Source organism: Botrytis porri (assembly GCF_014898465.1).
Source record: "Botrytis porri strain MUCL 3234 chromosome Unknown BPOR_012, whole genome shotgun sequence".
Taxonomy (NCBI): domain Eukaryota; kingdom Fungi; phylum Ascomycota; class Leotiomycetes; order Helotiales; family Sclerotiniaceae; genus Botrytis; species Botrytis porri.
Window position 1 is genome coordinate 995,254 of NW_024066086.1, and position 13,309 is coordinate 1,008,562.

Below are 13,309 nucleotides of genomic sequence, written 5' to 3' on the forward strand. Positions count from 1 at the left end.
GATGACAATTTGGCCAAGGGATGGATCAGGGAATCCACGTCCCAAGTGGCAAGTCCAACTATGTGGGTACCCAAGAAGGATGGTACTAAGAGACTAGTTGTGGACTACAGAAAGCTCAACACGCTTACAAAGAAAGATCGATATCCACTTCCATTAGCTACGGAATTAAGAGATCGATTAGGCGGAGCGACAATATTTACCAAGATGGACCTACGAAACGGGTACCACTTGATTAGAATGAAGAAAGGCGAGGAATGGAAAACCGCTTTCAAAACAAGATACGGGCTATACGAGTACCAAGTTATGCCGTTCGGGCTAACTAACGCACCAGCTACTTTCATGAGACTCATGAACAATGTGTTGTCACCATACTTAGACACTTGTTGTATATGCTACTTGGACGACATCCTAGTATATTCAAACAACGAGAGCCAACACATCAAGGACGTCAGCAGCATCCTCGAAAGCTTAGCCAAAGCCGATTTGCTATGTAAACCAAGCAAATGTGAATTCCATGTTACGGAAACGGAGTTCCTAGGATTCACCGTATCAAGCCAAGGGCTCAAGATGAGCAAGGATAAGGTCAAGGCAGTGCTCGAATGGAAGCAGCCTACCACGATTAAAGAAGTACAGTCTTTTTTGGGATTCGTCAACTTCTACCGAAGATTTATTAAAGGTTATTCAGGGATTACAGTACCCTTAACCAATTTAACCAGAAAAGAGCAAGGAACGTTCGAATGGACCGCCAAGGCGCAGGAGTCCTTCGAAGCACTCAAACAGGCAGTAGCCGGAGAACCAATACTGTTAACATTTGACCCAGAAAAGCAAATCATAGTGGAAACGGATTCCTCAGATTTCGCTATAGGGGCAGTTCTGAGTCAACCAGGTCAGAATGAGAAATATCAACCAATCGCATTCTACTCTCGAAAACTATCACCAGCCGAACTAAATTACGAAATATACGACAAAGAACTACTGGCGATAGTCGATGCATTTAGAGAATGGCGAGTATATTTGGAAGGATCAAAATACACAGTACAGGTGTATACGGATCATAAGAACTTGGTTTACTTCACCACAACGAAGCAATTAAACAGACGACAGGTCAGATGGTCGGAAACCATGGCCAATTACAATTTTAAGATTTCATATGTCAAGGGATCAGAAAACGCTAGAGCCGATGCTCTAAGCCGAAAACCGGAATATCAGGAAAACAAGTCGTACGAATCATACGCTATATTCAAACGGGAAGGCGAATCACTGGTCTACAATGCACCGCAACTAGCAGCCACTCATATATTGGAAGATAATCATCTAAAGAACAAGATCCAATCATACTACGAAGGCGATGCTACAGCAATACGCATACTCAAGGCAACAGAACCAGGATTCACGATAGAAAACGATACAATATACTTCCACGGAAAAGTATACATTCCTAGCCGAATGACCAAGGAATTTGTGACGGAACAACATGGGTTGCCCGCACACGGACATCAAGGGATTGCAAGAACATTTGCAAGAATACGGGAAATCAGTTACTTCCCACGAATGAGAACGATAGTTGAAGAAGTTGTTGGAAATTGTGACACCTGCATACGAAACAAGTCATCACGACACGCTCCGTATGGTCAGCTCCAGACCCCAGACATGCCTTCTCAGCCATGGAAGTCCATTACATGGGACTTTGTGGTTAAACTACCACTCTCAAAAGATCCTACTACAGGAATTGAGTACGACGCGATACTCAATGTAGTAGATAGACTAACAAAATTTGCTTATATGATACCATTCAAGGAAACATGGGATGCTGAGCAACTAGCATATGTGTTCCTAAGAGGCATAGTAAGCATACACGGAGTACCAGATGAGATAATCTCGGATCGAGACAAGCTCTTTACCTCGAAATTCTGGACTACCTTGCTAGCACTTATGGGTATCAAGAGAAAGCTATCGACATCTTTCCACCCACAAACAGATGGTCAAACAGAGAGGACCAATCAGACAATGGAAGCATATCTTAGATGCTACGTAAATTACCGACAGGACAATTGGGTAGAACTATTACCTATGGCACAATTCGCATATAACACATCGGAAACGGAAACCACAAAGATTACACCAGCACGCGCTAACTTTGGGTTCAATCCTAAAGCATACCAAACACCGATACCACAGGAGGTTAATGCCGAATCAGCAATAATACAAGTCGAACAATTAAAGGATTTACAAGAGCAGCTTGCTCTTGATCTAAGATTTATATCATCCAGAACAGCAGCCTACTACAATACGAAACGTAGTATGGAACCTACGCTTAAAGAGGGGGATAAAGTTTATCTGCTACGACGAAACATCGAAACCAAAAGACCAAGCAATAAACTAGATCACAGAAAACTAGGACCATTCAAGATTGATAAGGTAATAGGAGCCGTTAATTATCGGTTGAAACTACCAGACACGATGAATATTCACCCAGTGTTTCACATATCCTTACTCGAACCAGCACCACCAGGAGCGCCAAGTGCGCCATTTACGGAAATCGAACCAGTTAACCCGAACGCCATATACGATGTCGAAACAATACTAGATTGCAAGTACGTCAGAGGCACAATCAAGTATTTAATCAAATGGTTAGATTATCCACATACCGAGAATTCATGGGAACCAAGAACAAACCTCAACTGCCCTGGGAAGTTGGAGGCGTTCCACCAGCAATACCCGGATTTGCCCAGAAAGAAGGAGAATCCATTGAGGCAAGGATCGAAGGATCCAAAGAAGAAGAATCGAAAGCAAAGGAGTCGTCGCTAGGATCAGCAGTCGAAACAGATGCTTGTTCCCGCTCCTTTTCAACACGTTCATTTTCCAACCTATCCTTTTCCTCAGCTGCATCCAGCTCATCCAAGGTTTTCAGACCACGACGCAACATGGCACCAGCACGGTCACGAAGGGATCGTTGCTGAGTGTCGAGGCGAATCAATTTAGAAAGAGTAGCACGGCGCTCCGTTTCCAGACGTTGTTCCTCGCGCTCCAAAGCATCCCAATCCGAGACAGTGGGAGGAAGAAGGTCACACTTCAGACCAGCTTTAACACACTCACCACAACGACGAGACTCTGACAAAACACGACATTCAAGTTTGCGGGAAGAACAACGAGCACAAGGATCATCCATAATAAAACCTCTTTCTTTGAATTTGGTATACAAGCAAGCACGATTTTCAGTTGATTTGGGAGTCCTAACAACAGGCATTATGAAAGAAAGAAATCAGTCATTACATTATTACAAGAAGTGGGGTAAACACTATAAGTAACGCTTGGGGACAAGCGCTAAGCTAGGAAGGGGATAGTGTTACGATGGTCTGCCACAATAGACGTCACGTGACCCCGACGCTTAGGTAACCGGATCAGAGGGATCATTAGTGATCCAGTTGATCGGATCAGAGGGATCATTTGTGATCCGACTGAGCACAGAGAACGAAGGTCTATATAAAGGAATGGGTTTCATTACAGTGTAGAGCTTCGTGCTCAAGAACAATCATTAGTTTCATTACTATAGTTACGAGAATTGCAACCAGTTACCAACCTTATTGAATTCCTACTTGAAGTCTAGTCTAAACCACCTCGAGAGAACTCTAGACACTTCCACGTGACCCTAGAGGCAGCTCCCGTAACAGAATACTAAGTTATACTATTCAAGCTAATTAATGCATTAGTTATTTTTATGAGATTTATAAACAATATATTGTTATAATATTTGAATACTTGTTATATATACTATTTAAATAATATTCTAATATACTCATATAATAAGATTCAACATATTAAATATGTTAGTAATATTTTTAAAAGTTTAATTAAAGCTGATTTGCTGTATAAACTAAGCAAATATGAATTTCATATTATGGAAATAAAGTTTCTAGGATTCATTATATCAAACTAAAAGCTTAAGATAAATAAAGATAAGATTAAAGTAGTATTTGAATAAAAATAGTTAATTATGATTAAAGAAATATAATTATTTTTAGGATTTGTTAATTTCTATTGAAAATTTATTAAAGGTTATTTAAGAATTATTATACTTTTGATTATATTAATTAAAAAAGATTAAGGAAGTTTTGAATGAATTGTCAATGTGTAAAAGTTCTTTGAAACATTTAAACAGGTAGTGGCCGAGGAGTCAATATTATTGATATTCAATCCTGAGAAGTAAATCATTATGGAGATGAACTCCTCAGATTTTGTTATAGAGGTAATTTTGAGCTAATCAGGATAAAATGAGAAATAACAATCAATTGCATTCTACTCTTGAAAATTATCATTAGTTAAATTGAATTATGAAATATATGACAAAGAATTATTAATAATAGTTGATACATTTAAAGAATAACGAGTTTATTTAAAAGAATTAAAATATATAGTATAAATGTATATAGATTATAAGAACTTAATTTATTTTATTATAATAAAATAATTAAATAAATAATAGGTTAAATGATTGAAGATTATAGTTAATTATAATTTCAAAATTTTATATATTAAAGGATTAGAAAACATTAGAGTTGATATTCTTAATTGAAAACTAAAGTATTAAGAAAATAAGTTGTATGAATTATATATAATATTTAAGAAAGAAAATGAATTATTAATTTATAATGTATTATAGCTTATAACTACTCATATATTAAAAGATAATCATTTTAGAAGTCAAATCCAATTATATTATAATAAGGATGCTATAATTATATATATATATAAGGCAATAGAATTAGGATTTATAATAGAAAACGAAATTATATATTTTTATAGGAAAGTATATATTCTGAATTAAATGATTAAGGAATTTGTAACAAAATAATATGAGTTGTTAGTATACAAATATTAAAGGATTGTAAGGATATTTATAAGAATTTGAGAAATCAATTACTTTTTACAAATGAGAACGATAATTGAAGAAGTTGTTGAAAATTGTAATACTTATATATAAAACAAGTCATCACAATATACATTATATAATCAGCTCTAAACCTCAAATATACTTTCTCAATTATGAAAATCCATTATATAGAACTTTATAATCAAACTATTACTCTTAAAGAATTCTACTATAAGAATTGAATATAATGTAATATTTAGTATAGTAGATAGGCTAACGAAATTTGTATATATAATATTATTCAAGGAAATATAAGATATTGAGTAATTAGTATATATATTCCTTAGGATTATAGTAAGTATATACAAAGTATCAGATGAGATAATCTCGAATCGAAACAAGCTCTTTACCTCGAAATTCTGGACTACCTTATTGGCACTTATAAATATCAAGAGAAAGCTATCGATATCTTTCTACTTACAAATAAATAATCAAATAAAAAAGATTAATTAGATAATGAAAGTATATCTTAAATGCTATATAAATTATCAATAAAACAATTGAGTAAAGCTATTATCTATAACACAATTCGTATATAATATATTAGAAATAGAAATTACGAAAATCATTTCAATACAAGCTAATTTTGGTTTTAATTCATAAGTATATAAAATCTCGATATTACAAAAGGTTAATGTCGAATCAGTAATAATACAAATCGAATAACTAAAAGATCTTCAAGAACAACTAGCTTTTGATTTAAGATTTATATCTTTCAGAACAATAATATATTATAATACAAAACATAATATAAAACCTACATTTAAAAAAAGAAATAAAGTTTATTTACTATAACAAAATATCGAAACTAAAAGACTAAGCAATAAACTCAACCACAAAAAACTAGAACCATTCAAGATTAATAAGATAATAGAAACAGTTAATTATCAATTGAAATTATTAAATATAATAAATATCCACCCAGTATTCCATATATTCTTACTCGAATCAGCACTACCAGAAGCACTAAATACACCATTTACAGAAATTAAATTAATCAACCCAAATGTCATATACAATATCGAAACAATACTAAACTACAAATACATCAGAAATAAGATTAAGTATTTAATCAAATAATTAGATTACTTATATTTAGAAAACATATAGGAATTCAGAAAAGACCTCAACTGCCCTGAAAAGCTACGGGTATTCTACCTAAAGTACTCATATCTACTAATAAAGTCTTAAGCTTTATATCAAACAATAAAGGTAACAAAGGATTAAAGAAATCAAAAGAAGAATTATTAGGAGTAAATATAATAACAACAATTACTATTTCTTTCTCTACACACTCCTTTTTCAATTTTTCCTTTTCCAATCTTTCATTTTTTTCAATTAGATTAAGCTCTTCTAATATACAAAGATCTTGACGAATTATTTTCTTTTCATATTTGTAAAAAAATTCTTATTATTTATACAATCGAAAAATCCGAGTATTAATTTTCTACAATTGAATGAAAGCCTTTTCTTCCTTCAAATACAACAATTCTTATTATCGCTCCAAAAATTCATAATTTATAAACATCTCTAACCTAGAACAACAACAACCTTTTTTATAACAAATATATTCAATACAATGCTATAATAAACTATTATTAACAATATAATAACAATTGAATTTGATGTACAAATTGTAAAAGTCTTTTTCAGTATTAAAACGCTCGATGCGGCAAATTAAATTAAGAATATTATAAATAAAAACTATTCATATAGAAAACATATTAAAGAAAAAAACATTATAATTATTTAAGTAAACAAAAGGAAAGATATATTAATATAAATACTTAGAACAAGTGCTAGACTAAGAAGGAGATAGTATTACAACGGATTAATAATAAGCTATAAAATTATTGACTTATAGACTATAATAGTATTATAGGCCTTAATAATTCAGCTATAATATACCAAAGGATACTAGGCATTTAAGAGACGCCTTAGGCATATATATAGTATTAGTCATAAGATACTCTAGAAACCTAGAACATAGTTCCCAGAATAGTAGGTTCTAGGAAAGATAGAACACAATAAGCAAAAAGGCTTCACTAAAATTAATAATATTCTAGGGGATTAGGCTCTAAAACAAAAGAATAAATTAAGATAATAGAAATTATAGAATAAGTATTATATAATCAAAAGCTAATCGACTTATTAATCGACTTATTAATCAATTTGTTAATCAACTTTAATATAAAGATCTATATAGAGAATGAATTTCATTATAATATAAAACTTCATGCTCAAGAACAATTATTAATTTTATTATTATAATTATGAGAATTACAATCAATTATAACCTTATTGAATTCCTACTTGAAGTCTAATCTAAACCACCTCGAAAGAACTCTAAACACTTCCACATAACCCTAGAGGCAGCTCCCGTAACATATACCCGGCTGTCTAAAACCATTCGATAAGAAACAAACAATAAATTCAAAGGTATTCGATTTAAATATATTTATATATATATTTATAATATTAAATTATTTTACTTTTAAATCTTCTTATACAATAAATACTATTATTATTCAAAATGATATTATTATTAAGATAATAGTAAAGGTAATCTTAATGATTAAAGTATCTTGTAAATTCTTATACACTATTAATCTAATCTTACATCTTTTTAAATAATTATTTGAGTTTGATTTATAATTATATATTTATTTTAAAAATAATAAATATATTTAGATCTTAGATTTTTTAATAATTCTTTAATAATTCATACTTTCAAGCCTTCGAATCTCTAATTCTATTATATATTTGAAATGTAATTTAAAAGTGTGTTTCTTTAAATTTATATATTTTATTAACTTTTTTAATAATAATGTTATATATATATATATAAGGTTAATAAGGTTTTATTTGAATCCAAAAAGTCTCCTTTTAATATTAAAGTGAAAGCGACTAATGATTTAGAGTTAGGTATTTTAAATACAATATCTAATTTTCTCTTCTCAAACTGTTATATAGTATTACAACGGTATCCAACATACCGCGTCACATGGCCAAACGGTCACGTGATGGACCTAGAGGATCTAGGGGATTGAAGAATAAATATCTAGATCTATAAGATCCAAAGGATTCAAGTAGAACAAAGCCTTATAGTTCTACAGAGAATGAAGGTCTATATAAGGAATAGGGTTTCTTTATATATAAAACTTTGTACTTAAAAACAATTATTAGTTTCATTATTATAATTATGAGAATTATAATAGTTACAATCTTATTGAATTCCTACTTGAAGTTTAATCTAAACCACCTCGAGAGATCTCTAAACACTTCTACATGACCCTAGAGGCAGCTCCCGTAACATATATATATAATTATTAATATCTTATCTTTCAAGCTAGCACCATCTTTAAGTATCTATTCAAACTAATTAGGTATAATAATACTATTAAAGAGTACTAAAAAGAATAGTATTCTATTTTTACTCAATTATTATAAAAACAATTCTATATAAAAGTTTCCTTCTTTAATTATATCAAATTGATTAATAAACTTATTCTTTTTTATTCTAATACCTAAGGATTTTGAATTCAAAATAATTCTAATCTCTTTATTAAAAATTATATTGAGAATGGAATTAATTAATGAATTAGCCCTCCCCTTCTTTACAGCTTTTCATATAACTTTAATTTTTAATCTTTCTTTAGTAATAATTTGGACTTTAATTTAAACCCTCTCGGCTGATTGTATTAATTATAATACTATAATTCGGAATTTCCTTATACAAATAATTGATTTATAATGTTTATTTTCTAGTTCTAAATTCTTATTACAAAATAAAAATATAATTAAATTATAGATTATTAGTGGTAGCTTTATAATTAGATATATAGAGATGTTTATATGGTTAAAGATTTACCCTTTCTCCCCCAAATCTTTTTTATTATTCTAAATTATTAAAGGTTTGTATTCTAATAATTGTAAAATGACTCTCCTCATTATAAACTCATTCCAATTAATATCAATTAAATTTAAAGTATACTTAAATATTATCAATCTTATTGAAAATACTTATGCCTTATCTACCCTTAAATTTAAGTTTTTATTAAAAACAAATTCCTTAATAAGTAAAATATTCCTTGTTTTCAAATCTATTAATTCTTTATTTAAATTATCAAAGATTGATTTATCTTTATATTTTATTATAAAAGATTGCTTCTTAATTTTATTATTTTTTAATAATTTAATAATATGTTTTATAATATTAATATCTATTTTATTATCAAAATCTTTAATTAATAAAAAGAAGATATTTTCATCAAATATTATGTTTTTTATTATAATAACTTGTTTGAATTGTAATACCCAAATATAATATATATTTTTATTTATATATTTAATAAAATATTCAATAAATTTATATAAACGAATTTTAAAGTCTTTTATATATCTCCTAACTTTTTTATTCTTAAAAAGTAAATATACTCTATATTCATATATATAAATTCCATTTCAATCTAATTGTAGATTAGAAATAACTTTCTGAATAATTGCTGGATTATAATACCTAAAGTATTCGTAGAATTATAAATTTAATTTTTTATTCGAGAATTTCCAATCTAATACTTTTGAGAAATTGATATTATATAAATAAGTTATTATTAATGTACTCTTTAACTAAAGATTCAAAGGAAAACCGATTCCTTCCCATATTATAATTATTTTAATATATACTTCTTATTCTACCCTCTCAACACCACCATTTAACTTATAGATATAAATAAAAATAAGTTTAAGATTTATATCTTATTTTTATATTTATTTCTAGTATTCTGTTTCCTTATTAATATTTATAATTAAAATATTATTATTATAATATAAAATATAGATTGATAATTTATATTATCTCTTTATAAAAGTATTAAAGTTTCAAATAGTTCTGTAAATATATATAAGGATTTTTTATAATAAAAGAAAAGAGAAGATCTTTTTATTAAATTCGTTTTTGATTAATAATAATCAAAACGACTCATTATAATTAATAGTTATAAGCTTGATTAATAAGATATTACTTATTTCACATAAACTACTAAATAATGTATACACTTAATACAAGGTATTCTTATAATCTTAATATTTCTTATTAAATAAACTAAATATTCCAATACTTCTTAATCTAAATAACCCATACACCTATATTAAAGGTTACTTAAATTACTTTTCAACCTTAAGTACTCTTCTCTTTATTACTTAAATTGTTTTAATACTTTTTTTATAATTATTGAATATATTAAAATATCAATCAAATTATTTAGGATATATAAGAAAAACGAATAAAAATATAAAAGCTTGTATTCAAAAAAAATAACTACAAATTTACATTCTAACTTTTTAAAAATCTTACTCTTTTCAAGTGTTTTATTCTCCTTCAATATACAATTTAGATTGTAATACTAAATTCCTATTTTACTAAAAACTATCTTAGAGATAATATTGATATTAAAGCCATAAATATAAGCGATATTCTTGAGAATTAAATTCCTTATATTCAATCTTATATTACCTTTAAGATAGTTACTAATCACTCTTATACTATAGCCCTTAATCGAAAGGGATGAGAATTCGACGTAGATTTTCCTTCTATCCTTAGTTTTCTAGTATGATTTTTTTACGAATAATTCTTTATCATTTATAATATGTATTACATCATAATTATTCATTAGAGTGGATATTAATAATAGATGATTAATCAATTTAAGAGTAAAATAAATATTAATGAATAATTCGATCTTTTTAAAGTCATTTAAGTTTAAAATAGCTATAATAATATTTATCTATTCTATAGAAAAAGAATAAAGTTTTTGTTCTTTTTTTTAATATAAGCTTTCAGCTATTTCTTTTCTCTTTAAATAGCTCAATCATTTTTAAATTTATTTAATTAAACTTTATTGAATATTTCTTTTATATTTTAATTAATAAATATATTTAAGATTAATTCCGAATTAAACCTAATGAGTATATACTTTAATTAATAGTATCTAATATTGGACTATTTGTAGGGTTTCTTGCCAGATTTAATATATAAATATAATTCAAATATATTTATATTAAATAATTTATTTTAAAGTATTAAATATTAATCTACATTATTTTCATTTCTTCCCTTAGCTAATGCCATATAAGGAAAAGTAGTTACAAATATATCAAAAATATCCCCATATTTTTATAGAGATCTTATATTAAAGTTTTCGAGTTATACTATAGTTATATTTCAAAGCTCTGAATTTGCTCATTCTAATACAAACCTAATTGTAATTACAATCAAGAAGGATTTGATACCTAATATTTCAATGATTTTCGAAATTTTATATTTCATTATTTTGAAGTAAGCTTTAGTTCACTTTTGATATTATTTGACTATTGATATATAAGTATATTTAATATTATCAATAATTTTAATATATTTAAAACATATTAATTCTTGTATTTCATTATTAAATAATTACAGTTCTTTCTGAAATATTATAATGAATGTTCTTGTAGAATATAATTTGTTATTAATAATAAATATATTCTATACTCTTATTAGAATGACAGCTAATATTAATCTAATGATTCATATCTTGATTATATCATATTCTTTTTTATCTTGAGCCTACTTTTCAAGTTTAATCTTATACATCTGAAAATTACTGTTTTATAAGGATTGAAGCTATCTTTGCTTCTCTAGATATCTTTGGAATAAAACAATGTTCATGTTATCTACAGTCTTTTTAACAATAATATCGTCTTATTTAACGGGTTCAATAATGAGTAATTCCGATCGAGATATAATTACAAATAACTTTGATTGAATAGGTTTCGAGGAAAGGTCAGTCTTATTATTACTCTTACCAGACTCGATATATTTCCAAACCCTAAAAGTTTTACTTTTTCTTTCCAATTCTTTATACTATTTAACCCATTTAATATAATTATTTAGAAAAACGTTTTTATGGTTCTTTCTATTATTAAAAAGAATAATTAGCTTGGTTTCTATTATAAAGATTTAAATTTGAAAAAAACTTTACGAGAAATTAGTAAAATTATATTATAAAAAGAAAGTAAGTGATAAAAAATGATTATAAGAAAATAGAAATATAATATATATATTTCAGTTTTATAAATTTATATAAGCTATTTAAAAATCTTTTGAAAGAATATTTTATAATTCAAATACTTATTAGGCTTATAACTAAAATAAATTATATAATATTATAAGAAAAGTTGGAATTATATTTGTTCTTTTTATTACCTACTATTCAAAGAATAATATATATAGGGATTTTGAATACCTATAAGGTTCTTATCAAGCCTGAAAAGGTTTGGTTTCTCATTATATCATATGATATATTATATAAGCATGACCTTCGGCCCTGGCCGAGATTCCCCCGGTGTTACGGGAGCTGCCTCTAGGGTCACGTGGAAGTGGCTAGAGATCTCTCGAGGTGGTTTAGACTAGACTTCAAGTAGGAATTCAATAAGGTTGTAACTGGTTGCAATTCTCGTAACTATAGTAATGAAACTAATGATTGTTCTTGAGCACGAAGCTCTACATTGTAATGAAACCCATTCCCTTATATAGACCTTCGTACTTTGATCGAATCGTCAAGTCTACTCGACTACTCGAGTCGACAAGTCGAATCGACTTTCCTTCACGTGACACTTGTCCTCGTGACCTGGTAAGGCTACCGCTTATTTAACCTGTGCTTACTAGCTAATCTGTAACCGTTGTGCAACCTGTGCCTACTGTGGGGTAGGTGCCAATAAAAGATAGGTACCTATCTTTTAATCACTGCTTATTTATTCGGTTACCGCTATCTTTAGTTACCCTTTAATTCAACTGTCCCTACAGTGCTGTTTTCGTAGGTCCCAACACCAAGGCCTTAGGTTTATCTTATAATCCATGTTGCGGTGCGGGTACCTCCGTAACACCCGGAACTCTACATTCTTCACATTAATCTTATTTATATTATTCTTTCAATAAAAACTTTTTATAAAGTTTGAATAATAAATATATATTTTTAATATATTTTATAAATATATTATAAATATTAATTTAAAAGCTTTTTTTATTTCTTTATCATTAAATAATAAAAAGAAATCACATATAATTATTTTATTCTTAAATATAAAATTATTATAGTTAATTCTAAACTTTTAATTAAATCTTTAAATATTAAAGTATTTATTAATAATTCTAATTTCAATTTTAATATTAAATTTTAAAGAAAAAATTATTTAATATTATAAATATTATATTATTTATTATATTATTTATTATATTATTTATAAATTAATTCTTTATATTAAGTTAATAAAATTTAAGATTGAATTATTATAATTATATAAATGAAATTATATAAAATGAAAAAAAAAAATTAAAGA